Genomic DNA, 17135 nt, shown 5'->3' on the forward strand with positions numbered 1-17135 from the left:
GGCGTCTTTCTGCATGGATTGGTGGATGGATCCTTGAAAAATAGAATGAGAAATGAAAGAGTTTAGGACAGAAAACAATTGAGAGAGGAAGCATTGGACCTAAGGATTGGAATTAGAAATTGAATGATATTGATTAATCCTCAGGAAAGCCTTCACCTGGGCCTAGACAGGCAAGGGGAATCTAACCAGAGGGCCTGAGGCTGTAGTCCTGCTCGTAGAGGGTCAGGATGTATGATTATTACAATTTTGAAAGCTAGTGAAGGGAAGCAAAAATAGAATTATTGTGGGCAAGCTTGCTTGAATTTGTTAAGCTTATTGCTGCAATGTGCAGTTATTACAATAAAGAGAAGGAGATCTCTGGCGTGAACCTGAATATATCAAATGTGATAGAATGGCATAAAATAAAGGCATGGTAAAGTTGCCTTATGAAGTGACAAAGAGGAGGTCACTGATTCATATTGGTTGCAATTTCTTGTCAATAAAATGAAGGAACATCAGACATTCAGCACTAAATCTGATCAAGGCTGTAAATGACATGTACAAGATTGGGATTTCCCGCTGATGTTATTGGTAAATAAGTTTGGTGGTGTTCAATTTGTTTTTGCTAGAGATGTTGCTGAGAGTAAACAAAACACTAGAGTGGTCTTCCAATTGAGCCATGTGGCACAGCACACATGAAAAAGGAATACAACAAGATATGATAGGATGAAATGGAATGGCTACAGAGAATACAGATATGATTGGATGGGGCCTCTGTAATACTGTTTGACAGTGCAAACATGTACATTGTAAAAGTATGGGGTGTCTATTGGGTCATCCAGACTCAGAGAGTATAAGCAAAGGTGGAAAGAATACTTAGATCTTATACTTAAGTAAAAGTAAAAATACCACAGTGTAGAAATACTCAGTTTGACCCTGCTTTCAACATGTTATTTAAGTAAAAGTACAACAGTACTATGCTGTTGATGCTGTATGATGTCTGATGCTGTATGATGTCCTTTGATGCTGTATGATGTCCTTTTTGTTGTTCTGTTTATGTTTTTAATGTTTCATGTGGAACCTATTTGAGCAGGTCTCCCTTGAAAGAGATCAATGATCTCAATGGGATACAACCTGGATAAATAAAGGTTTGAAATGAAACTATCAAAATGATATGTAATGTAAAATAAGAACTCATTATGCAGAACGGTTACTTTCAGAATAATATATATGTATAACGATAATATGTTTTTGCTTGGCAGCTTGAACATTTACCCAAGGTAAAACTAAACGTGTTGATTATATTTGATATACATCATGTCTTGCTACTGTCCTTGATGGGAATTTTTGGTTCTCTGTAAATATTATAAATATGGTCTGGATGTACTCTATAGGAAAAGTTCCCTGAGATAACTTCTGTTATGATTCGGCACTATAGCAATAAATTGAATAAAATGTATATACGTGCATTATACCCCTCAGAGTACTTTCGGGTAAACTGACAAATCAAAGAGAGTGGGCTCAAACCAAATGCAGGAATATGTACTTTGTCTGCTTTTAATATGCAATGGATCTCTCAGTGACTCCAGAGCATCCATTATTTTTGACAGATGCCCAGACTCAGCAGTACATCATTCATCATTACTACAGCACTTTTAAAGTTTCATTTTTGCACAATACAACTCTACTCTATAACAGCGGAGTGCTTTTACATTCTTGGCACCATTTTGGGTATTCGCTCTATTTGCTTTAACCCCAGATTAAACATACATTGTGTCAAGCTGCAGTAGCTTTGGTGACTCAACTTTAACTCGGCAGTTCCATCAGCACTTTTTCACTGTGTCAGAGTGTGTGTGGGAGAGGGGGGGCCGCTTTCTCTGAGTGTGAGCTTGTGTTTCTTTATTGTGCCATGTGCAATATGCATTTTCATATGAACAACAATGACAACATAGAGTTTCTACATAGAAAATGTGTGTTATTCCAGTATTTCCTACATATTGTAATGTGATGTGGTAGGTTGTATAGTGTGAAAACAGATATGTCTTGAACAATATCCACTTAGACTATTCTGTCTTGCATTAAGGTCTCCATATCTATTACATTTTAATACCCAGAACCAAACTCTTTCATCTTGCACTTTGTGATCTGGTTCAGATATATACGGAAACCTTTTGTTGCGTAGTCGATGCGAACTTAATTTGTCAAGGAATTATTCAGAAGCACTTCCCCCTCAGATCCCTTCATCTACTCTCCTGTGGAGGAAGATAAGATGGGAAATCACTTTTTTTACCCGTGAGTTTATTTTTTGAAGAAGGAAATAGATTTTGTGACATCTTAACATCTTTTATACTTGTCCTCGTGCATGCAGAGCTCAAAGGATGTAATGTTCAATAATGTTAAGTTAACAGATATTACTGCACAAAGGTTTACAGTACTATAGGTTTTGTTAAAATGCTTCATTCAAGGGTACAATGTTATTTTGTTACAGCCAAAGAATGACATTCTGGCAAAAAAACATAGGTGGTTGAGATATATACGGAAGCTGGTGTAAAAATGCAGCTGTAATTATTTTCTCTATATTTTTGTTGACTAGTTTTGACTTATTTCCCCAAAAAACAATTTAATTTGTCATAAGGATTATTTGTAATATCATATTTACAATGTGAATGCTCACATGTTGTTCCTCAAACTTACGATTGCCTAACTGGTCAGGGTATAGTGTTTTGGTGAACCTTCAAGTTACTCGTTAAGTGAAACTTCATTTGAACAAAGAATATTTTGCACATTACTGCATCTTTGATATATTTCCAAATGATGACGAAAATTCAAGTACCTTCCACTTGTCAACTCTTAAATGTTCAGATGCCTGATCTCTGTGGGTGCCTCGCCCTCTGCCCCTCTATGATACTTTGATTGTGACTCAGAAACCTTTTTCGCTTTAAACCATTCTGTCTTCAAATGGGGTTGGTTAACACGACAATGGTGAGATTCCCTTACATTACAGGCAGGCTATATTGAACATGTACAGTAGCGTATGCGTAGAGTTGCAGCAGCCGATTTGCAAGCTCTTGATCACTTCTACTACAATCAATGAAACTGAAAGAACAACAGGAGTGAGTGCAGCAGTGTGTACGTGCTATGGAGATCCTAATTTCTCGTATACAGGTTTTGCTTTACACATCGAATAGCGCAAGTGCCAAGGGTGACACAAATCAAAAACCTCAAGGTAACGTGAGGTCAAGAAGGGAATCATGTTGTAGGGAATACAAGTAGGGTGTAAGTACATTTCAAGCTCTCAGTAAAAACAAACTATGTAAATATGTTCAAAGAGTTGTGTTATGTCATTAGTTCAAATTGCATGCAAAATGATCGTCATGCTTATCGTTACTCTGGGTTATTTTATCATCACAAGGACACAACAACCCAGCACCAGGAAAAGCGCAATATAAATGTAATGTATTATTATTATTATTATTATTATTATTATTATTATTATTATAATATAATGACACCACAGTGAAATACCCAGTCACTTTTATTGTCCTAGCTATATTTATTTACTACATCATATCCTCGTGTTGTTTTTGCGGGCAATACAAAGATAAGCAAACTAACATATGGGAACCAGACTCAGTGAAGCAATATAAGCATTAATGAACCACGATTTGTGTTTCAGCCTGATGCCACACACAGAGGGGCCAATTTATCCCGTCCTGTTTTGGAAGCCACCATATCGCTCTGACTCTTATTACTTCCTAGCCTCTCTCCACTCCTCTCTATTTTTGTCCCCATTTAGATCTTTGACTCCGCTGTCTGCCTGTTTTCTCTACGTTTCTACACAAACAGCTAAGAGCCAAATCTCTGATCATTCCAAGCCAATGCTCATGACCAACGGCAAGATTTGCGTGTGTCTCTGTGCATGCACAAAAATACAAATGTGTGCATGTGGTGTTAGATTTGCTACATCATGGTTTGCTGTTAAGAATCCATCTCATATCGTGGGAACAAGGATTTCTTCGACGTTAGCTCAGTATTTCTGACAGCACTCTTCCACTGTAAAGGATTTTCAGTGAAACAAGCCCTTAAGACATCTGTCAGTGTGTGCCAGGCCTTTGCTAAACATCTCCGTCCTTGATACTGTAGCTAGGTCTGTGTCCCCTTGGCAGCAGGCTTTATCGCCGTGCTCTCAACAATAAATGGAGATTAAAGCAAAGACACAGGAAGAGCCCGCAGATCAGCTGCCGGCTATGATTCCAGAAAAATACACTTAGCTGAAAAGAAGTGCTGGAAATAGACCAGAAATCGGCTGTGAGATTAAAGAAAAGCCTGCAATGGGGGAAAGATGTTCTAAATATCTCAATGTGCTTTATTCAGAGCTTCTTAATGTTAGTTTCTTAAACATGCAAAGCTTTTAATTAACCGATGCCCCCGAGGGGAAGTGTTCACTTTGTAAAGCTGGGATAAAGCACTTGTGTTAACAACGCTGTTCTTACTGTCAACTCCTAGCCCTGGGATGTTCTTGTGTCTTGGCTAACTTTCCAACATCTAGGGTCACTGTGCTTCAGTGCTTGTCTTGAGATACTGAAGGCTTAGCACTTGGATGAATTATCAAACAATCAAGTACAATTAGTCATAATACAAAGATTACAAATTACATTTGGATGCTAAGAAAAGTTGGAGAAATGAAGATGGACAGCACTCCAGAAATGTTGAGGAATGTTGGAAATGGTGCTCCAGCGGTTGTGTTTCCATAAAAACAAAATTTAAATAACACGTATTACAGCATTTTATATTTTGAAAGTGCCAACTAAAAAGTGCACTGTGCTCCAGATTTGTCTCCCTTTCACCTATCAATGGACTAAGTCCGTACAGTCTCTCTAAGAGTCGAAATTGTGGCAAAAGCCAGGATTATATTCAAGTTGTAACATGCCTAACTTTAGTGGATCATAACAATTGGGTGTTGTAATGCTCTGCAGAAGTCCCGGTTCAAATCGAGATGATACGTTTCTATCAAAGGCATTTTTTAAGACCCAAAAAAGCCAACATTTGGGCTGTAACAGACTAGCTAATGTTTGTTAATAGCCTAGTGGATGTCTGGAATTACCTCTTTCAAGAAGTCCTTGAGCATACAGTCATTAATGAAGTACACCACCAAGCCCAAGTCCCTAGGCTTTACTCATTCCACAAAAAGGCTACATGAGGCCAGAGGTTTTCAAACAGTGAGGCTCTCCTTCCCAGGGGGTCCCGGCGAAAGAAGGGTGAGGCAGGGATACTGCCTGAAGTGAAAGAGATGTGAAGGCTGGTATTCTGGAGCCAAATAGAATTAAGTCAATGTTGTTGGCTGCTCTGATTCAGAATATCATCAAAACAGTAAGCCGTGGATTTGGCTCACAACTCATTAAAGCATTTATAGGTGGTATTATTTATTTATTTAGGCAAAATAAAGGGACTTTTGATACCATGACATTATATCCTAAAAAAACTGAAAATAATGTTGTGGATCTGTTACTTTCTTTTTGTAATGCTATTTTGAGGGTAGCAGCCATCTGCATCTGGTGTCAACATGGGAAACTCCTTCCAACATCTGTTATCTTTCTTGTTATTATTGGAGACAGTAAATCCCACATTTGTGTATCTTATCTATCAGTCATCTACTCACACACCTTCTCCTGTCAGGCTCTTGGAAGAATTCTGAATTGTTTTCTCCGGCTGTTATCATTTTCAGGGATGCAAACTTGTCACCTTTCGGCGAAATTCGCCGTTTTGAATCCAAAATAGGTCGTTTGTGTGATTCATGTAGATCTGCAATAAAAATATTTTTGGGGTATTGGGGGGGTCTGGGACCCGGAGTAATCTGCGGCCGCGAGCTGTTATGTGCCATCATGACACGCATGGTGTTATTTTTGTATATATTATAATGAAGCGCGAGCTGTGTGCTCGAGTCTTCCTGCCTGTCGGCTCTGCTCATGGATGTATAATAAGGCTCTGCTGCTGCTCCGGGATGAGGGTCTAGCTTCAGCAGCTACATTACCTACGGTGCGTTCGTTAATATTAACTGTGCGGTCCGGAGTCACTGTGGCACAGACTGGACCGCTGGTGAACAGCTGTTAGAACGGGCCGTTCAGGTGTTCAGAGCAGAGCTCCCTGTCGGAGCGGCAGAGCGTGATGTGAACTGAAAAGTGTTCCTGTCGCAATATTATCGTTGAGCTAGCTAACTAGCATACATTGTCACTATCTGCTAACGTTAGCTTTAGCCTTCGTTTTCAAATAGTTTTTTTCATAGGCTATAAACGGAGGTGGTATAAGTATATTTCTTGTACTTGAGTAAAAGTAGAAGCACTCAGATCTTGTACTAGAGTAAAAGTAGAAGTACTCAGATCTTGTACTAGAGTAAAAGTAGAAGTACTCGGGTCTTGTTCGTAAAAGTAGAAGTACTCAGGTCTTGTACTTGAGTAAAAGTAGAAGTACTCAGGTCTTGTACTTGAGTAAAAGTAGAAGTAGAAATCCTGCATTCAAAATGTTCCTCAAGTAAAAGTAGAAAAGTATTCTCATCAAAATATAGTTAAAGTAGCTACAGTAAAAGTAGTCGTGCAGATTGGTCCATTTCATAATAATATATATGATATGTTTTATAATGATTGATCATGAAAGTGTTCTCAAAGCTGGTAAAGGTGCAGCTCGTTTGAATGACTTTGTATACTGCAGGGTAGCTTGTGAATTTACTCCAGGTGGAACTAAAGTCTGATTTAACACTTGATTATATTTCACATCATTCATCCACATCTGTAAAGTAACTAAAGGTATTAAATACATGTAGTGGAGTAGAAGTACACCATTTACCTCTGAACTGTAGTGGAGTACAAGAACAAAGTAGCAACACATTGAAATACTTAAATAAAGTACAAGTATCTCAAAATTGTACCCAAGTATAGTACTTGTTGAGTTTATGAACTTAGTTACTTTACACCACTGGCTATAAAGATAGAAAGACTAAGCCTTGAACAGAGGCATGAAAATACATTTTCAAAATGCTCAACAGTGCTGCCAAATATTATAAACTGACTGCTACACAATTCAAATAAATGCTTTTATACATTTCTATTAGATGTGACTCTTTGGCGTTTCTGTTATTATTAACTGCTTCAGTTGTTCTGACTGCTAACATCCTGTTATTCCTAATTTTAAAGCCGATATTCCGTGGGGTCGGGGGGCTCGGATCCTTGTCACCTTTTTCATACCTGATGAGTTTGCATCCCTGTATTACATTGCATTTCTGTATTTTAAATGATTATGTGTGTGTTCACATTAACATGCAGTTGTTTGTAATGCTATGTGATCTCTCTGGTGATCACTGAGTGCAGGGTCATATAGTATCACTGCGCTACCCTTGGGGGGAATAGCCCCGGAATAGATCCCACAGCGAGACACACAAAAATACTTCCATACACATAAACAAATGAGGCACACGCAAGCTCCGCTGGCCAGAACAGATCTGATCAGGTCAGAGCAGAGCAGGTATAACTCAGGGTCGGTGGAAGAGAGGCAGAGATGCAGGAAGGAACAAAAAAACAAAAATTGAACTTGAAAAAATACAGTAAATGTCCAAAAAGGATACTGAGGAGGAATCTGTCTATTTAGCCATTGGCATTTAGTTCAAAGATGTGCTTAAGTATCGCCTCAAAGAGCCGCAAGTGTGACTGTAGACTCTCTATTATGGGCTCAGAACAGTCTCATAATGCACACATGCACACAGAAGGATTCACACTTGTATTTCATGATCCGCAAAAGGATTCACACTTGTATTTCCGGATCCACACTTGTGTTTTTCAATGCACACACAAATGTGTTCCGTTTCATATACATGTAAATAAAATCCAAATACAGAAAAAAGTTTTACATATGTATTTTTTATCCTCACATATTTGTTTTCCGTTTAAATCTCCTGAACCTGCAAACACAACCCGCTTTCTGTGCACATTCGTGTGTGGGTTTTTTGAGACTCCCCTGACGGTCACCCGATTCGTACTTGTAATTTGTTCTATCTATAGCCAATCAGATGTCTCCTTCATTCTAAGCCAATCACATGAGCGCGTCCCCACGAGGGTATGATTTATTGCGTTCATGACACTTCATATACGCATTTTGCGCTGTCCGGAGCTGGGTTTCCGCAGACAGAATTTATTTTACTGGACAAATTTGAAACTTACCGGTCATGTTTCAATAATAATAAGAAGAAGACGAAGAATTGTGTAGCAGAGTTTCCGTTAGCAGGTAATTACCAGACTATGACCGGATATGGCTAATAACACGGGAGTAAGGATCCTCTCTTTTCCTCTCTCCCCCCCTCTCTCCTGACAGCCCGTCAGTTTCTCATGCAGCTCGCTAAAACTTCACTCGCGTTTATGTCCATATCGATCAGATCCAGCTCTCCTGAACGGCCTTTATAGAGAGCACCGATCAAACTATTAAGAGTGAATATCGGCCGATAATGACCGGCGGGGCTCCCCCCCCGTTGACAGTTCACTGTCTAGCACTGGCTTCGTAGTGCACTGATCGATTAGGCTAAGCTAACCTGTAGCTGCTCCCTCCACACTCACAACAACTTCATACAGACATCAATAAAGCAGCTGTATTCGCCATACAGGAAACACACATTTAAAACGGTTTTGCCTGATGTTTTTATGTACACAAGCATTCATTAATGGTTCGGAAAGTGGCACTGTACCTTAATAATATAAAGGCTTGTATTTGCGTGCATTTCCTGCTCGGAAAGTGGCAATGTACTGAGAGTGGAAGTGTCCTGAGATTAGCGCCTGCAGGCAGGCTCCATGGACCTGTCAGCTCCGGACAGCGCAAAATGCGTACATGAAGCGCTACGTCATGAACGCAATAAATCATACCCTCGTGGGGGCGCGCTCATGTGATTGGCTTAGAATTGAGGAGACATCTGATTGGCTATAGATAGAAAAAATTACAAGTACGAATCGGGTCACAGTCAGGGGAGTCTCAAAAAACCCACACACGAATGCACAGCGATCCATGCACAGAAAGCGGTTTGTGTTTGCAGGTGCAGCGGTTTTAAACGGAAAACAAATATGTGAGGATCAAAAATACATATGTAAAACTTTTTTCTGTATTTGGATTTTATTTACATGTATATGAAACGGAACACATTTGTGTGTGCATTGAAAAACACAAGTGTGGATCCTTTTGCGGATCATGAAATACAAGTGTGAATCGTTCTGTGTGCATGTGTGCATTATGAGACTGTTCTGAGCCCATACTCTATTGTTATATCTCAAGTTTCAAAGTGAAGCTGTAGGGAGCGATACACTTCAAAATAGAGATAAAACGAAGATGTAAATTAAGACTAAACTGATATATAAATAGTCTAGACGCCAAAGCAACTTACAAACACTATAATACACAATGCCCATGTCTACGGGAGCAACTTGGGGTCAGGTATCTTGTCCAAGAACACCTCAACATGTTGCCGGCAGGGGCTTTGGATGGAACCACTGACCCTGCTCTGATTGGTTAGCTGGCTGGCTTTGTTGTGATTGATCAACAACTCAGAGATGTGTCAAAGATGTTTTGCCCCTGAAGTGTGACTGTTAAATAGTGATGTCATTATGTTACAGAAGTAAACAAAGGACTCAAATGGAGGCGGGAAGGGGGGGGGGGGGGGGGAGTGTGGGAGAGAAACTCCCTCTGGAGGGAACACAGGGATTTCAGACGTTGCAGTTTACATGCACAAAGCAAATATTACTTACTAAAGTAAAGAAAAAAGAAAAAAAAGCATGCAGGCCCTCTTTAAAAACATCGAAACAAGAGCTTCAATGAGAAAAAAATCTGAATCTCCATAAAACCAAGGAGTGATCTCTGCACTCCAACCCAGTTTTCCATCATAATCCGAGGAATTAATGTTGCTCTCTGTTAGGATCAAACGATAGATTATTGGAGAAAGACCTTTTTTCTTAATGGTTCTGCAGACAGAGAGAGGGAGAGCAAGAGAAAGACAGACTGAACTCGTGTTTTTTTTTAACCGTCATGTCCCACAGTGAAGAGCTCCATCAGCCCCGAGCTGCCTTCAGGAGCAATCTGCTACCTACCACACCAAAACTGTGTGTGTGTGTGTGTGTGTGTGTGTGTGTGTGTGTGTGTGTGTGTGTGTGTGTGTGTGTGTGTGTGTGTGTGTGTGTGTGTGTGTGTGTGTGTGTGTGTGTGTGTGTGTGTGTGTGTGTGTGTGTGTGTGTGTGTGTGTGTGTGTGTGTGTGTGTGTGTGTGTGTGTGTGTGTGTGTGTGCCCGCAAGCCTTTACGTACAAACAAGACTAGTAGTATTATGATGTATCTGATACTATGTCTGTGCTATTATCTTTAAGTGTGTAATACAGGGAGAACATCTAAATGTGTGTACAGCTGGTTCCAAATATGAAAAAAGAAAACCAAGGCATGTCAAGTTTATTTTTGTACTGACAGTCATTTAAACTTAATAACCATTTTGACTCTATAATTGCAATATAAGTAGGAACGAAGTGGAAGCAAATCACAGAAATGTATCAAAGTAATGTTCAATTTAGATCATACCTGGAAGTAAATGTCATGTGAAAGTGTAAAGAAAAAAAACTGTACATATCTATCACTGTATACTACAGTGAATATCTATTTTCTCTTCTATCCGGTTTCACTTGTAAATATGAAGTAAATAAATAACATCCTAGTGGTTTGCACCACTTTGACCTCCAAACTTGTATAATGTAATTGTTAATGCATCCTGGCACATCCAGACAAGCTCTTTACTGTACCTACTTGGGATATGCTAGTTCTTTTAGCACAAATTCAAATACACATTTTGAATGTAATCAAATAATGAAATGACCGTTATCCGTTAACAGGTACAGGTACACTACCATTATAATGCTTCAGACTGGGCACACTGCTCCTTTCTCCATTCAATTCAACTGTTGCAGCTTTAAGCCTGTTTGGTTAGATTTGAGCGGGATAGCTCAGTGGGTAGAGCTGGTGGCGCGTATGCAGTGTCTGCTTCCAAATACGCTCCCAAGCTTGAGGGACATTTCAGGCAATGTCATGTCCTCTATCACCGCCTTTCAACACTTTATCTCCACTAAAGAAACTCTGGTACTTTACATACTTGATGTAAGTTCCCTTACGAATGTTAAAATTAAAAGAAGTGAACGTGTTGACTTCTTCTTGTGTAGGTTTGACCCATCCAACCCCCCTTACCCCCTCTTCTTTGTCGCTCTATGTACTTCCTGTATATCTCCTTCCAGAACTACTAATACTACACCCAACAATTTTGAACCTACCTATAGTGATCCAGCTTACCAATACATTATAAATGCGTTAGAGTAAGCCTCAAATCTAGCAACTGATAACAGCCATTTCATCGGTACCATTCAAAACGCTCAAAATGAACCACTTACATCTTCCTCTGACTTGTCTTTGCCTCAAATTACACCTTCTAGAGTGATTAAGCATATCGTTTCGAGTTTTGCCCCAGTTTTACCAGCTCTGAAATGACACTGACATTATGAACACCCTCACAATGATCTCTGTTACCTGACAGTCTTTCTCTTAGCTAAATCTCTGAGCTAATCCAGTTAGCAGCCATTTTGGACTTCATGGACTAATCCTCTTCCTCTGCATATTTTGTCCCAACCAATTATTGGAGATAACCTCTCTCTCTCTCTCTCTCTCTCTCTCTCTCTCTCTCTCTCTCTCTCTCTCTCTCTCTCTCTCGCTCCTCTCTCTCTCTCTCTCTCTCTCTCTCTCTCTCTCTCTCTCTCTCTCTCTCTCTCTCTCTCTCTCTCTCTCTCTCTCTGTTTCCTTCCCTTTCCACCCGTAGCCATTTGTCAAAGAAAAGAAAATATCATCCATATTTCAGATGCATTTCAAAGTATACAACATTCAGGCTGAATTTAACACTGCTGAGGATGTCTGTATTCCGATGTGTGTTAGTGTCTGTGTGCGAGGGGAAGACTGGAAGCGACACATAGTGAGAGAAACAAAGGAATAGAGGGGATTTGTCGTGGAGCAAAAATATTTGTAACCTCATTGGAATACTGTTAAGCCTAATGCAACATTACTTCCTCTGCATAACAGACACCCCTCTCTAGGATGTAGTTCTTCTTTCTCTTTTCTCTCTCTCCACCTCCCTCTTCTCTCTCTCTTCTCTCTTTATTTCCCTCTATTTGTCTGCCTCTCACCCTCATCCCACTCTTTTGTTTCAGAGATGCGTTTTTCTTCCCTTCATCTCTCTTATACTTTAAATACTCTTCCTCTTGTTCCACCTATCTATCTCTCAATTTGACACAGTGTCTAGTGTGTGTGTGTGTTTCTTTTTTAAGGGCCAGTGACCTAGTTAGAGACTCACCTCCTAATTCATTGTGAAATTGGCTCTGTTCTCCAAAGATAGATGGGCTCGGTGAGGTTGATACTCCCACACACACACACACACACACACACACACACACACACACACACACACACACACACACACACACACACACACACACACACACCCACACACACACACACACACACACACACACACACACACACACACACACACACACATATTATGTGAGACATAAAGATGGCAGGATAGGGACAACCGAACCTAAGAGTATAATATCTCTGTGTTGTATTGGGGCGTTTGTGAGGTTGAATTCATTTATTTAAATGTAAGAGCTCAGGCGTTAGTCACTGTAACATTTCAAAGATACATGAAGCCAGTTTTAGTGTCTGGGTTTGCATCCCCAAACGTTATGTAACTTGGGATCAGAGCACAGTTGTATTTCTGAAAAGGTCATCTTCCCAAAGAGATGGAACGAAGACAGTGACGCAGAGGATGGTGCTAAAACTATTCTACTTAATCAAATCTCTCTACTCTTAATTAAATGTGATGCTTTAGCGTTTCTCAAATATTTCTCGAAGGTCTAACAGTCTTTGCCATTCAGAAATAAACCAGCTTTTTTATCTGGTAAGCATTAAATAGAATCCTTCTGTTTCCTTTCATAATAAAGTGAAACATTCACAAACCTCTATTTGTTTCAGAAACTTCAAAATCCTTTTTTTATGGCCTATGCAGTAAAGTATAGTCATGTGATGTACAACTAAGAGGACATTGTGAATATTCGCACCAAAGGTGTAAAGATATTTAGGGTTCAGTCTTGGGGAAACATTTTTCTTAAATGCACCCTGATGAAGTTTGACAGCATGCATGTATGGATGGGTAAATGCCAAAGAAACTGGTAAATGATGATGGAAATAAATGGAATGACTCAAGTCAGGCACCGCATGCGCCATTACTTCTGAACTATCATTGAAATATTTCAGGAACCTGTTTTTTAGTTCGCTGTCTTTCAGGCATATACTTTAAAGTATAGATGGAGCATTATGATTTACTTTGTGGCAAAAAAAAAAAGAAACTGCATGAGGGCTTTGTGGCAAAAATGTGTTTTATATGATTTTGCGGAAACATTGAGGGTCTTGGCCCCTCTATAATACATCTCAAACCTTTTGGTCAAATTATCAAAATCATCCACGATAAAGTGACCTCCTCTTTCGTTACATTTGCTTTACCTGCTTGCTTAAACATCCTTTTGTTGACAATATATATTTTTAATTATTAATGTTTTCAACACACACATACAGAACACACTTGTGTTTGAGACCTGCTGTATAATCTGGAGGCATCAGCAATACATTTTGCACTTTAAAATAATTATTATACCAGAAAAATCCCCTTTCATTCTCACATGTTAAAGGGAATGTGTTTTTGACATACAGATGTAGCACCTCATTTTGGACGCCCCTACCGATGTGGGCCTGTGATTACCGATATGGGCCCGTGATCGGCACGGGGTGGGCCCTCGCTGAAAGGAAAACCCCCCGCATGACTTGATATGCCCCCTTGATAAATAAATGTAATTATAATGAAACCAGCTGCAATGGATCATGGATCCACCAGGGGGAGCAGTGATTAAAAAGCTGCCACACTGGAACTAATGTGAAATACACAGCTGATAGATCTACAGGTATCTGATATAGCGGATCTTTGTTAAGATCCATATGTCACAGATAGGATCATATTCTGTGCTAAATAAGAGACATGTAATCATTTACAAAACATCACCATGTTTTTATTTAACCAAATAATGATGTTTAATCCACGTTGGCATACTACAACTACAAAACCATCGGTTTGTTTTTTCATCAGGAAATGCAGCCCGGCTCAAACAAACAATTTTAATCATCATCCTCACGATCATTTAATGTATCATAGTTCGCCGAATTGACATGAAAGCACTAATAAATATGGTTTAATCCACGTGAGTTTACAACTACAAAAATAATCGGTTTGTTTTTATATCACATCCGACGGGAGGAAATGCAGCACGGCTCTCACTACCGATTTTTAATCCTAATTTAATCATGATCTTCACGATCATTTATGTTTATGTTCGCCGAATTGACATGAAAGCACTGACAAATATGAATCAGGGTTTCCGTTAGCCGGTAATTACCGGTTTTTAGCTGGTAACATTAAAAACCGGTAAATTCAAAACGTCAAAATGTCCGGGAATAATTAGGGATGCTCCGATCGATCGGCCGCCGGTCATTATCGGCCGATATTCACTCTTAATAGTTTGATCGGTGCTCTCTATAAAGGCCGATCAGGAGAGCTGGATCTTATCGATATGGACATAAACGCGAGTGAAGTATAACCGGACGCGAGAGAGAGATCAGATCAGCTGCTGAGTCTGACGGAGACACGCAGCTCTGCATGATCACCTGAAGCCCCGCCCACTGTTTAGCGAGCTGCATGAGAAACTGACGGGCTGTCAGGAGAGAGAGGGAGGGAGAGAGGAAAAGAGGATCCGTTTCTCCCGTGTTATTATTCAAAGTTAATGTAAACTTTTGAATAATGTACTTCATCTACTACAAGTAGTTTGTTTGAATGTAATAATTATGTTGTTTGTTGTTTGTGGAAGCGCGTCATTTATTGAAAAATAAATCTGAATTTTTCGATCTGTTACGATTATAAACTGAAGCAATATAAAAATGAGCCCCATTAACTGAGTTTTAAACATCAGCATATCCGGTCATAGTCCGGTAATTACCTGCTAACGGAAACTCTGCTACACAATTCTTATTATTATTATTGAAACATGACCGGTAAGTTTCAAATGTGTCCGGTAAAATAAATTCTGTCCGGACATTTGACCGGCAAGAAAAAATCCTAGCGGAAACCCTGATATGAATATACTGTAGTCAACTTCATTAAAACGTTATTAACTTGCCCAAACTCAGTAATTCACTAAAAAGAGGTTTATTTTTAATGGAGCCTCGTCATCTCACCATGGGCTATAATATTATACTATTATTAAGGTTTACTGTATTATTAGTGTTTAATATGACTGCTATAACAATCACACATTGAGTTCATTGTTGTGCAATGTTAAAATCAGACCGTTGTTCTTTCGCGACTGCAAACATTTTTAAACAAACAAACATTGACCATACCATTCACCAGCCCCCACCCCCTTCTGAGTGAAAAGCTTACAGTTAGCTGTCTTTGTGTATTGCAACCAGGGAGAGCAGTGATGGACGCTGCCACAATGGAACTCATATGAAATAAACAGCTGATTCCTCACACACACAGTAGCCTGTTGTTTCTATGCATAAAATAGTGAGAAACATTCCTCTGGTTCATTATTATATTACTTGTTTCTCCATAAAAGCTGGTGTGGTGGGTTGAAAGCAATACGGGAGGTGAAAAGAACTATATTGTAGAATACAGAAGAATTGTGATGCCGTGGCTTTATCTGAAAAATGACAGCATAATTGCATTTATTGCCCGGGACACACATATTTATTTAGATATGTTTTAAACAAGTTTAAATAAAAGGCTGGAGTGTTTCTTGCTCTGCCAGGTACAACAAGTATCTAGATAGAATACGGCGCTGGGTTTACAGTAGTTGTTGTTCTTATTATACATCAATGTAGTCCGCTGTATAGAAAACTTAAAGGGGACCTATCATTCAAAATGCACTTTTGTACGTCTTTTATACATGAATATGTGTCCCCGGTGTGTCAGGGAACTCACCAAGTGTCAGAAAACACAACCCTCTCTTTTTTCCTCCATACCCAAATCTCTAAAAACGGGGCTGCAACGGAGCTGATTATTATTTGAATTTTTCTGACATCAGAAAAGGGGTGCTCCGCCTATATGGGCAACTCCTCCACCTATCAGGGGAATGAGAGACCGCTCGAAAGCGCTGGAGACGCTGTAGTACATATGCCACGCCTGTAAGTGGCGCTGTAGTCTGCCACAAAGCAGAATCAGCCCTTGCAAAACAGGGCTGGAAAAGAGCAAATAGAGCGAAATGAGGCATGGCTAAAATGCATGATCTGTTTGGTATTTTGAAAAAAAAACTTCACAGACATGTTTTATAGAGGTATGGCCCTACAATATATGTTTCAAATATAGCATGATAGGTCCACTTTAAGTTTCCCCACAGCAGCAGACGCACATTCATGACTACATCTGTATGTCCTCTAAATAACCTCAATAAAACATCCATAATGATGCAAATGTATGCCACTAACAGCAAAACAATTGTGTTTTTGGGTGATAAAGACAGTAAGCTGTTTATAAAGTCAACAACATTCAAACAGACTTCAATGCATTTTGTCAGTACAGTTATTAGGATTATTTTAAAAGTTCTTTATAGGGTAATCTGGTAGAAAATAAGTTTTCTTCAAAACAAGACATAATTGAGGATGCAGTCTATTTGTATGGGAACATGTTTTTGTTAGAGGATTGTGTAAAGGAACAGTAAACATGTCTGTGCGGTATACAGTACACTGCATACGTTTGTTCTGTCCTGGAAAAGCTGAGGTGCCAAGCAAGAAGATTTAAAATTATGTCAACAAAAATAATGTATAAGTTTACATTATTAAATTAAGAAGTATTGTGATCTTAGACCCCAGACGAACGTACTCCGAATGCTTGTACCGGCATATTTGCATAAGCGGGATTTGATTGGCTGGTGCTTCCGTTGACGTTTGAAAAGTTGAACTTTTCTCAACTTTCACTGCGAGCAACGCAGGCAAAGCGAAGCAACGG

At 39.4% G+C, this 17135-nt stretch overlaps 1 protein-coding gene across 1 annotated transcript in view; it reads left to right on the forward strand.

The window, feature by feature from the left end:
- The window catches only part of il1rapl2 (interleukin 1 receptor accessory protein-like 2), a 424793-nt gene that overhangs the window by 241698 nt on the left and 165960 nt on the right, over nucleotides 1–17135 (forward strand). The window lies entirely within an intron of this gene.

The sequence above is a fragment of the Trematomus bernacchii genome, unplaced genomic scaffold, assembly GCF_902827165.1.
Source record: "Trematomus bernacchii unplaced genomic scaffold, fTreBer1.1, whole genome shotgun sequence".
NCBI classification, from domain to species: domain Eukaryota; kingdom Metazoa; phylum Chordata; class Actinopteri; order Perciformes; family Nototheniidae; genus Trematomus; species Trematomus bernacchii.